General features: G+C 39.8%; 1 long non-coding RNA gene across 2 annotated transcripts; it reads left to right on the plus strand.

Moving 5' to 3' along the window:
- Nucleotides 1–2007: 2007 nt before the first annotated feature.
- LOC139085326 (uncharacterized) lies at nucleotides 2008–12026 on the plus strand. 2 transcript variants are annotated; one of them, XR_011543609.1, is made up of 5 exons: nucleotides 2008–2080; nucleotides 5688–5852; nucleotides 10652–10692; nucleotides 11704–11744; nucleotides 11810–12016. It is a non-coding gene; the product is annotated as an uncharacterized lncRNA (long non-coding RNA). The 2 variants fall into 2 exon arrangements; XR_011543608.1 differs by lacking the exon at nucleotides 5688–5852 and having other exon boundaries at nucleotides 2016–2080; nucleotides 11810–12026.
- Nucleotides 12027–12723: the final 697 nt, after the last annotated feature.

The raw sequence follows: 12723 nt of genomic DNA on the forward strand, positions 1-12723 counted from the left end.
TTAACACCAGCTGAGGGTAGAAGAGCAATGGGAGATGAGGCTGGAAAGGGAGTAGAGGTGGTAGGGTAGGTACAGATGCCAAATTCACTCATCTGCTATGAAATGTTTCCTATGGCAAAGGAGAGTCACTGAGGAATATTCAATAGCTAAGTGACACAACCTTGTTTATACCTATTGTGTTTGATACATCACTTACAATCTTTCCAGATGAGAAGTACACTTAAATACAAGTGGTTATTATAAAATTATTAATGTACTCTTTTCTCCAACCTTATTGGGGTATGCATCTCTTCCCAAATCTACTTTCTGTTATTTCTGGTTCATAGTAGGAGTATTTACACTATGGAGATCAGCATTCACTACAAATCATGGCCTTTATTTCTTCTGGAGAACAAGTTGTTAAATATTTACCTGCAGGCACTGGAGTTGGGACTGTAATGGATTGGGGTCTGCAGTTTTATTAGGGACCACGGTAATATACAGAGTCTTATCTATTCTGGAACGTCATGGAAGCTCCAGATGAGGGTCAGTGAGTCTCCTAGTGACTACCGATGCCCAAGGGACTTGCTGGGGACTGAGTTGGTGGCTCCAACAATCTCATCCAATCAGAGATTTAAGGAGTTAGTTCTTCTCTTCTCTCTACTCCTCAATCTAATATCAGAAGGTCAATCGTCCTAAAGAAGTGGGGTAAATTTGAGAGACCAGTCATTCCTCTGCTTCACCAACTCAAAACTGTTGTAGCCAAATATCTAACCTGCAGTCAGGCAGTACTGTTATATCTGCCAATTGATGGACCTAAGTTGCAATGCCAGAAGAAGCTACTTTATCAACTGAAATAAGAGAAAAGTTCATCAGACCAAGATGTTGATTGGTGACAGTCATTGGGGAAAAAATATGTAAAACGTTCTCATTTTTATACCAAAGTAGTTGAGATATTCTATAATTTGTAGAGAAATGACCCTTGTAATACAGAACTCTACTCATTCAGAATTCAAGATCATCCAAGTTAACCAGAATCTTACAATACAATATCAACATCTGGTAGGGATTTTGAGAGATGAATATTTACCGGGAGGAAGGTAGATGACCTAATGAACTGAACTGATTTCCCCAAAGGGTGCTCCCTCCTACTCCTAGACCTGTGTACTATAATTATACTACCATAAATTGCTCGAAATGCTTGTTTGCATTTTTTCTGGGTTTTTGGTGAATAATGAAAATAGAAAGTCAACTCCATTTAATGTGCAAATATCTGGGACTGAGAATCTAGTTTGTGAATTCTCTCTCTATTCTTTTTCTCCATGTCTATACACATCTGCTGGTCAAAACCAAGTCCAAAGAGGACACTTGCTAAGAGAGAAGAAAGAAAAATCAAAATTTTTCTTTGTATTGTAGCAATTTACTAGCTCTAATAAATGTTTAGTGGGAAAAAGAGTTCAAAAGTTATGTTAAATTGAATTTTAAGAAGTTATCTGTTGATTTTCTTTACCCATGCTAACTGTATCCTGCCTTATTGTGAATCACTCATAGTAGCAGAAAATTAGTGGGAGACATAGTTACAAATAATGAATATGTATTTTTGAGCCTCCATGGGCTGATTATTTGTCATTTTGTCAAATCTTGACAAGGACCCTGTTGAGGTGGATGTTATTACCCCCATATTACATTTCAGGAAACTGAGCCTCAGAAAAGTAATATGACTTCAATAAGGTCAGAGAGTAAATGGCATAGACTATTTTAATCTGAGGTGCACTGGTTTCAAGTCCAGTGGTTTTCCCACTACACAGAACCATCTTGATATTCTGCCTTGGTTTCATGTTAATTGTACTATTGGTCATGGTAAGAATATTAAGGAATACATTACCAATGATTTAGTAAGGGAACAATTTTTAAAAGCTTAAGTTTATTAGAAATGGCCAATTTGGTTTTATAGAGGATAAGTCATACTAAAATAATTGACTGGATTTTTCTGGGATATAGTTTCCATGGCAACCATGGAAAGACTGGCATTGTATGTTTGGAATTCCAAAAAGGTTTTGGTAACATCTCAGCGATCATTAGCTCAGATCTTGGACTAAAGGTAAAGTACCTTATTTAGATAGAAATCAGGGTCAAAACAGCAACTGAAAGGATAGATTTTTCTAGCTGGAAAGAAGGCAGAAGTAGAGCATCCTAGGGTCAGATTGGGTGTTCTTATTCGTGATTTATAGGAACATTTAGAATTGTAAACATGATGTTCCTGTTGTGTTGACAATATATAAATTAGAAAAAAATAGTCATCTAGCCAAATTCAAAAGAATATGTTGATTTTAGCACACCCCAAATAATTATTACAATTAATCTAAATCTTTTTGCGAGAGATAATGGGCCACTTGGTTAGACAAATAACCAGAGGTAGAGACCAGCTCAGAGTAATCCCCAAAGAAAGAAAGCACATGAAGCCCTCTCAAGTTTAATGTTTTTTGTTTGTTTTGGTAGTAAGAGAGGTATAAATAATAAATATATAAGAAATAAAAACAAGATAGTCATGATTGGATAGGAATATATGCAATTCAAAGTCAAAAGACACACTTAAATTGTCCTCTAATTTTCAATCCATGGTTAACTATTCTCCACTGAACTTCAAAACCTTTCGTTAGCTAATTTACTCTGCCTTAGCTATTATCTATCATCCCCATACTGCTCATGCTCTTTCTCTCTCTCCATCTCTCTCTCTCTCACTTCCTTTACCCCTATTCTCCTCACATAAGCTTTTCTTCTTACCTCCGTGTTTCTTGTATAGCCGTAAAATGTGTCTTCTCTCTGCCATTTTCAATCTGTCCCAATTTAATGAGCAAATGCAAAGCCTAATCCCATAAACAAATAAATGATTGAAGGAACAAATAAATTAGTCTATCTATTCTGATCTTCAAGAGTCAACCATACCTTCATGACTGATCTTTTCACACCCAGCACCCTCAACATTTCTCTGCTGCATTTGCATTATTTTAATTTCTATTTATTTGTACATTATTTTATGGTTATTCAACTACTTTTATGAGTAATACTAGGACATGCCTGTAAAGCTAAAAAGTCCTAGAGAACAAGGATGACGTATTCCATTTCCTTTATATCTCCTATTGCATCTGGAGGGTAGGTAGGCACATTATAAGCCATGGGCCAAATTTAGCCCTCCACCTGTTTTTATTTTTTTTTTACATGTAATCTTATCTTTAGATGATTTCTCTTGTGATGTTTTTGTTGAACTTTGGTGTTAGGGTAACTCTGGCCTCATAGAATGAGTTAGGAAGTGTTCTCGGCTATTCTATTTTTTGGAAGAGTCTGAGAAAGATTGGTGTTAATTCTTCTTTAAATTATTGATAGAATTCATTTGTGATGCCATCTAGTCCTGAGCTTTTCTTTGGTGGGCATCCACCTATTTTTGTATGGCCTGTGAGCTAAGATAGTTTTTATACTTCTAAATGGTTGAAGAAATCAAAAGAAAAATAATATTTCATTGCATGTGAACATTATGAGAAGTTCCATTTTAGTGTCCATAAAGTCTTATTGGACCACAGCCATGTCCATTAATTTATGTACATTCTCTATGGCTGCTTTCACACTACAATGGCAGAGTCGAATAGTCGCCACAAAGCCCAAAGAACTAAAATGTATGTAGTTTCCACAGTGCCAAAGACCACACAGGACACTTTTCATATGGTATTATTTTTAATCCCAACAAGAGTTCTGCAAGATATTATGCCCACAGTTTTATAGTTCTGGAAACAGAGATACAGAGAGGCTGCTAACTTGCTCATGTCACATAGAGGGTAAGCAGTGGGTCTGGGAGTCTTACCAGGGCTGCCTGACTTCAAAACAGATATTTCTCTATACTATACTATCTCCCAAAGAGCATTATTCAAGGACTCCACTTCTGTTCAAGCCCCCTTTTTTCATCCTTAATATCCTAAAGATATGAACAAATTCTAAATGCATAGAGTTGTTGATATCAAGGGAGATAGATTTGTTGCCTAAAGGTAAAATCAACGCAGCATTAGTTCCATTTCAAGTAAGTATTCTACAGAGGGGTGGTCCACATCTTTCAACCCCTTGCAGGTTCCAAGTAATCAGAACTTTCTAAAGAAACAGAACGTTTTCCCACAGGGTTTCTCTATATAATTAGAACTCCTAAAGCCCCCAATATCTTAAAATAGCTCCTTATTCCTAGAGTAAAGGTTGTTACACTCAGCCTAATTCCAGTGCCAGGGGTTTTTTTAGTTGTATGTAACTATAGTGCTAATATATATAGCATTAATGTCAGTTAAAAAAAACAGAATATTTTATTAATCAAAGCATTCCATTCCTTATCTGGCCTACAATGAGAAGAGTTAATGGGTCTGGACTTAAGACTAAGACATAATTCTAGGTATTGCTGCCAAGATCACGTTCAACTAATCAACTACATTGTAGTATAAATAGTCAAAATAATGCATCACAACAAATTTGTGCTCGAGAAGAGATCATCCACTGGTGGAAATACACCTTCAGTTTATCTTGGCTTTAGCAGAAGATGCCTGCTATACAATTTTTACCTGCATACCCAGGAATAGAACACCTTTCTTCATTCCACTTCTCAGTCTGCTACTTCAGTTGGCTTATTGTGGACAGCTGAGAGATTCACTCCAAAATGTCTAGTGACCTAAACCAGAAAAAGAGTCAAGGATTATAGTGTGTTTCAGTTTGAATAAACACTTGTAGCATGAGACTATTAGAGAAAGCCATCATGTTATTGGAAGAATCCACTCTAATATACTGGAAAGAAATTGTCATATTTTGCTAACACTATATCTTGTTTAATGACTGATGTTGCTCAGTTATCTTTGGTTTTTCATATGAATATTTTATCTTCTTCACCTTCTAAGTTAAAACCACTCTGCTTTATGGGTTGGCAATTTATTTCAATTATTAACTCTGTCATATCCATTATATTAGATGAAAAAATATTGTTAATTTAGATCTACTTGATCTAACTCCTAATACACAGATACAAGGAAATGATTGCTGTATTCATAAGAACACTCTTATCCCAAATCCCTTACCTTATTCATCTGGGCTTTGCCCATTTCATCATTTCAGTCAAAATCCATTTAGACTTCCCCTGCTCACAGAAACACAATTTTTTCAACAGTAAAAAAAAAAGAGAGAGAGAGAAATAAAGCATCTATTCTTGACATTTTTTAATACATCTACTTAGAAGTTTTGATCTGCTTTTCTTTAAAATAAAAGCAATAGATCCTGAAACCTTACTTAATGTTCTTTCCTTGGAAACAACTTTTCTCGAAAATTGAGAGCTAGCTAACTCACCCAGTTTCCCATTTATATTGCTCCAGCTTTATTTCTTTTCCTGTGCTGTTTATTAAGCCAACAGATAGTTCCATTCTACAGGAGAAAAAACATTTCAGAAAGTTCACACTAATGGCTTTCAAGTACCGTTGTTGCCAATGAGCAGAGATGAAGAGCTATGGTCAAAATCTCCAAGCTCTAAATTCCCATATAATCTCCTACTCACCTACCACACTTCTGAAACTATTCAAAGACACTCTAGGCAAATTCACACTGCATGAGAACTTCATTCCCAAATCTCTCTCTGGTTTCCTGCCATGTGAGATTCTCAAGGGCCCCTCTTGCTTCTTTGGTGCTTGCCCTAGATCAGAGGCAGAACAAAGAGACCTGCTCTAGCTTGCCTATTCTTGGGTTCCACACTGGCTTTGCCTGGACTTCCAAGCTGAGAGTATCTCCCTGCTCCAGCATCATCCTACCACAACTTCATCATGAAATGGAAGAAGGAGAGCAGAGAGAGAAGAAAGATAAAAGTAAGATACTCCTCTCATTCATTTCTATTTATAATCCCTTTATTCCTTCTTCTAAAATTCCAGTCCTGGCTAGCATATAGGGACCACTGAGAACTCCATTCACCCTCAAAGTTCTTCCTCATTCCCTCACAACATATGTGCCAGGCATTGTGCTAGGTACAGGGGTATGATCATGGACAGGGCAGTGGAGTTTGAGCCCTAGCAAGGCTACATAGATCCTCCAGGATCCCACATTCATCCACATTCTCTTTAATAGTTTGAAAAGTATTATTATTGTGTTTCCAGCTCAAAAGGTAGCTGAGATAAGCATTAAAATTAAAATAAACATTAATAGAGTAAGCTAGGTACAAGGCATGTTCAAACATCTCTCTTCACTCGACACATCTTTATGAAGACCTTCCATGCCCCAAGCACTGTCCCATGCACTGGGGATGTAGCCATGAACAGGTTTGATGAATGTTTGTCCTCAAATAGCCTATTCTCTGGTGAGAAGAGATGAATCATATACAAGCACACAAGTAAATGAATAGATATAATAAATTTAGAGAGTGATACAGGCTATGGAAGAAATCAAAGTTTATCATGAGTCCGAGAGTGACAAGGATGGAGTAAGAAGGAAGCTCTACATTAGTCAGGGTGGTGGAGGAGAGAGTGCATGGACTGAAAAAGCCCACCTGCACAAAGGTCTAGGGTAAGAATGTTCTGGACAGAGGGAATAGCAACTGTAAAAGCCTTGAGCCAGAAAAAGCTGGTACATTTCTAGGAGCAGAAGTGTCCCTAGAGATCGACCAGTGCCTAATGAATAAATGAGCGGGTTGTGGGTGCAAGATGAGGTCGGGTGTAGCAGGGGCTGGGAGGTGTAGGACCTGGTAGGCCGAGTCCTGACCCTAAGTGAGATGGTAATGTCTTGGAGGGTTTTAAGTAGGGGAGTGTGGTCATCTGATTTACTTGTTAGAAACACCCTGCTGGCTGCTGTGTCGCTTTTCTGGGGAATTAACATTAGGAAGGCAAGAGCAAAGCAAAGAGATTAGCAGGTACAACACAGCTTACGATGTCTCTCAATTTTGATCCAGCAACCATCTTCAGACAGTGAAAAACAACGATGCTGACTTTGTCAGGCCCAAACACAGGTATACGGGTAGAGGGCCTTAGTTTTCTACAGGACTCCTGGGATCAGACCTCAGGATCTTTTCCTATAGAATCCTTCTCTCTCCAAACATCACTGTGCAGAGGAGGGGAACTGGCCTTCAAATAACGTAGGAGTGCTGGAATCCCAGCTCTGTCACATCGCCTCTCCAGCCTCAGGTTTTTCCTTTGTGAAGTGGATCTAATGGGCTTTCCTCTCAGGAGAGCTGTGGGGATTAGATGAGATAACATAGGCAGAAGCACCTGGAAAATGTTAACTTCCCTTCTCCTGGGGGTGGCATATTTCAACGAGCTGGTGCAAGGAACAATGATTGTCCTCTGCATCCCAGACTAGAAAGGGCTGTGTTTAAAAAGAACACTTGTGTTTATCGCTCTTCCATGAGAAGTGTGAAGGTACTGTGACTATGGGACTAGGAGGGTAATTTCAATCTACTTTATTCAATCAACAAGAAACTAGAACTGAGAGTGAAAAAAAAAGTCAAGAAAAGCAGTCATGGAAAAGGTTTGCCCAGCTCCATGCCAAACCAAACCTCTGCGTCACACCTTCTCTGAGACAAAGCTGTGAGGACTAACATTTGCATAGTTGCAAACTGTTTCAAAGTGCATTCTTTTCTGTAACATGCTCTGGGAATGTGATTTGGATGCGGGAGCAGATTTGGAGAGTTTGGATGCGCATGTAAAGAAAAGGCCAAAACGAAGATTGGAGTAATAACTTGCACCTGACAGCCAGTGGAGGCGTTTACTTGGGTAAATGGTTTTCTAATTGACAGTTTTAGGCCCTGGCAACTGCAACAGGAATGGAGTCCAAATCCTTTTGAGGGACTGTAACTCTAAAAGCTGTGTTAATGCGATAGATTAAATGTACCACAGCTGAGGCGGCCCGGCAGCAGACCCCTGTGCTGGGGATTACCTTTTCCTGGTTTCACAACTGTTTATTTTGATTGCTTTAAGTGTTGCAAAGCCCCATTGCCTTCCTTTCAAATTTCTGGCCCACCTCTACCCATATTGCAGGTTCATTTGAGCTTCTTTTAACTTTTGCTTCCTCACAAATCCTCTGCTAATCATGTGGTCAAAAATTTTGGGTGGTGAAGTTTGCTTACCCTTAACAGCCATGTCATCCAGGATTCTCCTTTTTCCATGCATTTTCAGAATGTGTTGATGTGTGTTGCACCTGCAGTAGTCAGTTTATGCTGTGTAACAAACAACCTCAAAAAATCTCAGGACCTCATGGGTTGGTAGGTGGACTATGTTTTGACTGATTTAATCCGAGCTCAGCTGACTGAGTGGCTGTGCTCTGGAGTGTGAGTTTGCTCGATTGGCCCTGTGTTCTGAGTTGGGTTCAGGTGTGCCTCACATGTCATTTTTTCATAGTGGGAACAGCAGCTACCTGGGGTTTGTCCTCACGGCAAATGGAAGAAGCTCAAGAGGGCAAATGAAGTACATGTTTTAAGCTTCTGCTCACATCACTTCCTTTCATATCCCATGGGCCAAGGCAAGTCATATGGCCAAACTCAAACTTAAGGGGCAAGGAAATATACTCTTCCTTTAGTGGGAGGAGGGAAAGTCATGTGGGCATGGATGTATAATTTTAACATAGGGATGAGTGAAGAGTTGAAGACCAATAAGCCAATCTACTACAAACTTCTCCAAGTCCTGGTCCTGCCTCCTGGTCTTGGATAACAGTGAAAAGAGGAGACATGGAGAATATGGAGCGCAGGGTATTATGTTCATTTCCTCACCTTCTACTCCATTTACTCTCATATGTGGAGTTTTCCTGGGCCTTACTAGTCTATGTGTACTCATGAAATCACTTAAATAATAACCTCTCTAACTTCACTGGTTATGCTCCCATTAGTATAATGTAAGATCCACTTCAAAAACTTCTCCAATCCAATCTTGGACTCCCTAGGAGTGTCTGACATGATGTCACAAAAGACTTGTTTTATATTCTGCCCTGGTGCCTCCTTGCTGATGCTGATACTGGTGCCAATGCCTGTGAATCATCCAAGCAAGGGAGCCTCATCAGTACCAGTATTACCAGCACCCCATGACAACTTCCCAGAACTCTCAAACTCTAAACCCCAGGCTTCCATTCCCTGTAGAAGCAGTGCATTCCCTATAGTTTCCACTATGAGGCCAGAGAAACAGAGCTAGATTTTCCCCTGCCACACCCTGTCACTCTCTTGGGTATATTCTGAAGAGCTGCTTATCATCCTTATACCAAAATAAGTGCAGCAGCTGCTGTCTGTGTCCCCTGCTGTGTCCCTCAAATCTTTCACTCTGCTCCAACCAACTTCTAGTCTGCATCTCTGTGACTAAGTGATTTTCTTTCAGAACTGGAAAAGGCTACTCTGCCCTTGTGTGCCATAGACCAGAGGCATCAGGGAATTAACAACAACTGGTAGTCTTCTATCAATGACTCTCAAGGCTTGGTTTATCCCTCCTTCCCCTCCATGTGGGGTAATCTTGTGGCTTGAGTTTTACACTGTTGTCCCGAGTTTCTCTGCAGGACTAAGTCCAAGGCATCCACTGCAATAGTCAGTTTAATATCCTACCATTTATTGGCTGCCTTTCCTTCCCTGTAACACTTCCCTACTCTTCAGCTGGTGTTAATTTTACCCTTCAAATAAACTGCTTGCACCTGAATCTCAGGATCAGTTTCTGGGAAACCAAACCAAGGCACTCAGTCCCTTATGGAAGCAGTTCCTTCAGCTTCAGTCTTTAGCCTCTCTCTGCATAGGACTGATCTGGAAAACTTCCAATATGCTGTTTTCCATATACTCTGTATCCCTACCCCTCTTGCAGGGATGAAGGCACCTCCTTGCAGACCCCTTTGCCCATGTAAATTGCAAGGAGGCTGGTCTTATAGACCCACAAGGCAGACTTGCCCAAGATAATGCCGTGATTCAACCACATGCACAACTCTGGCTCAAATGAACAAATCCACCATATTTCCAATTCACATTCATTGTATCCTATAATGTTTCTTGAGTCACTTCTATGTGCAAAGGCCTGTGATAGGTGCTCGGAACAGCGAGTTATATAAGAAATAGCCTGTGACTGCAAGAAAAGTGTGGTCAGGTGGAAGAGTTCTTCTCACTGAGGCAAACAAACTGCTCCCTGCACTTTCTTTTCACCCTTCCCTTGATATTTCAGAAGAGAATATATTAACTTCGGTAACTACCAAAAATCCCCCAAAACGTTAAATTTGGTTAACCTAGTAGGTTGAACAAGTGATCATAAGACAATGCAGGCCATAGAATGTGTCACATTTTCCCTATTTGCCTGTGACCAGAACTGGGCCTTGCACAAGGTAGGCTCGCAGTTAATGTTTCTTCCATGGATCAAGTGCTCACCCAGTACTCCGTGCAGCCCAGGACTCCCTTAGAGAAACCATTTCACTTCTGAGGGGCCACTGCAAAATTAAAGTATTGTACCCGATGGACTCTAAGGTTCAAACATTCTATGGAGCTGTATATTCATAATATACATTCTTAAAGGGAGGTTTTATGATATCATTTCTAGAGTATTTTCTCAGGACAGAAAGAAAAACTTCTAAATGGTGCTGAGTGGGAAAGTCACTTGGGAGAGGTGGGGAGGTTTCTTGTTAGATTTTACCCACTAATTTGTCCCAAACTCTGATTGTTGGTCAGATCATGAAGAGGAAGAAGAAAACCCATACTGAACTCACCAGGTATTTATTTAGTACCTATTATTAGCCTCAGCTGTGTCAGGCACTGAGGCTGCGACATTAAACAAGTAGACAAATCCTCTCACCTCATGGAACTCACTGTCATCTCAAATATCACAGTTTGCCTGAGCTGGATTAATTTGGTTGCATATCTATCCCAATTCTGTCTTTCCCAAGTTGCTCAGAATGAATTCATTGCATTTGTGCATTTCTATAGTTTATCATCTTGTCCTGTGACCTGTTTGGGGTTCAATGCCCAGTTCTTGATATTGCCCAAGCATCACCTGACAACAAAAGAGGAGGAGCCATACCCACAAATGTTTGGGAGCCACACAAATTACATCCTGAGGGAGTTCACGGACCTGTTACTCTGGTGTAAACAGAAGTTGTTCAAAGCATATCAGAGAAGTGTAGACATTGCAATGTTCATCTATTTCTTGAGAATGTAAAGAAATATTTCATAAGAAAAATGGAGCTGGAGTCCTCACGGCTGCTTTGAGAAATTCTGAAGACAAGACAAAACAGCAGGGAGGGGAAAGAGAAGGGGGATAGCAGAATGATTAAAATATCAAAAGAGAAATCAGTAAATTTGAAGTGCCAGAACTGGAAACAATTAGCAGCCAGCTGGCAACTGTCAAGAATCAATATAAGAAAGATGTAATTTTTAATAACTCAGAAATAAAGTATGCTGTAAGCATGCTAGGAATCAAGGTAGGGGGTGAAAAGAAGTGAGGAGAGATGTGGTCTGTTAGCAATTATTGTGGATGCCACGGCCAACTTACAATAGTCACTCTCACCTTCCCAATTCACGGCTCTGTTCAAAGCACAACGCGCCCAGGATTCCTCTATAGGCCCTCAATCCACACACGGAGTTTCCTGCCACCCTCTTCTTCCCCAAAGAAGTAGAGGCTAGGAGAAAGTTTTTATAAAAGCGCCCTTGGTTTTTAAGTAAATAAATATTTACCTGTTTGTTTATGTGCTAAATTGATATCTTTAAATATTAAAATCTTACAGGGGCAACTGAAAAGTAGCTTAAGCAAGGATTTTCACATTTGGTAAGTTTCTATAGATCTCACCAAGATAGAAATGTGGAGCCAGATTGGAAAACATCTTTTCTTAGGACTTGGGGATGAGAACGACTTGAAGATCACTTCAGAGACGGACACTCCTCCAAAGGAAGAAAGAACGAAAACTGTCTCAAAGACCATGGCACGCAAGCAGAAAGGAGGAGCCCTGGAAAGTTTAGACAAGCATTTTCCAAAGTGTGCTCTGTGGAATATTACTTCTGAGTGATTGTAATAGGCATGGCATTAAAAAAAAAAAAAAAGAAGAAGCGAGCAAAATGGGTCTGAATATCAAATAAGTTTGTAAAATGCTGGGTTGCACAAAGCTAAACAAATTCCTTTATTGCACAACTCTTTAGATCCTTTGTGGGCTCTGAAAGGGATTGCGAATCTCAGAATTTGTGTGTGGGATTGGGATTTACTATTGTACCATTGAGAAGTTATTTCACCATGGGACCATTTTCTTGTTGATCATCTTGCGAAATTTGAGTACAGGTTGGCTTTAGTTTTTCTCTGACTCGGCAGGTGTCAATATCTTAAGTACATTGAAATTAAAATGGATCATTACAAGGACAAGGACTACAGAGAACACCTTTGGCACCTCTTTCAAATTTTATTTCTTCTAATAAGACTTCTTGGATAAAAGAGAACTCTAATGTTGCTTGCTTCTGAATCCCTCTCATCTTCAAAACTGGATCAATTTCATCGTGGCCCAGTTAATTTGACTGAATTCAGGATCCCAGTTGGGCATCAAGCCAGTCTTAATGCCAGTTTGCTTTGACCCTGGAGCACAAGTAATTGTTTCCTGCTTTGTTTCCCTATAGCTGAAAGTTAATAGAGGTGAAACCGGTCTTAGAGATTGCCTCTCCCAGCAACCTCCGTTTACAGCCAAGGAAACTGAGGCTCAGAGATGAGGAAGAATTACCTTTAAACCACATAGCCACTTTTTCTAGAAGCCAACCCTTACAAA

Source organism: Equus przewalskii, chromosome 8 (assembly GCF_037783145.1).
Source record: "Equus przewalskii isolate Varuska chromosome 8, EquPr2, whole genome shotgun sequence".
NCBI classification, from domain to species: Eukaryota; Metazoa; Chordata; class Mammalia; order Perissodactyla; family Equidae; genus Equus; species Equus przewalskii.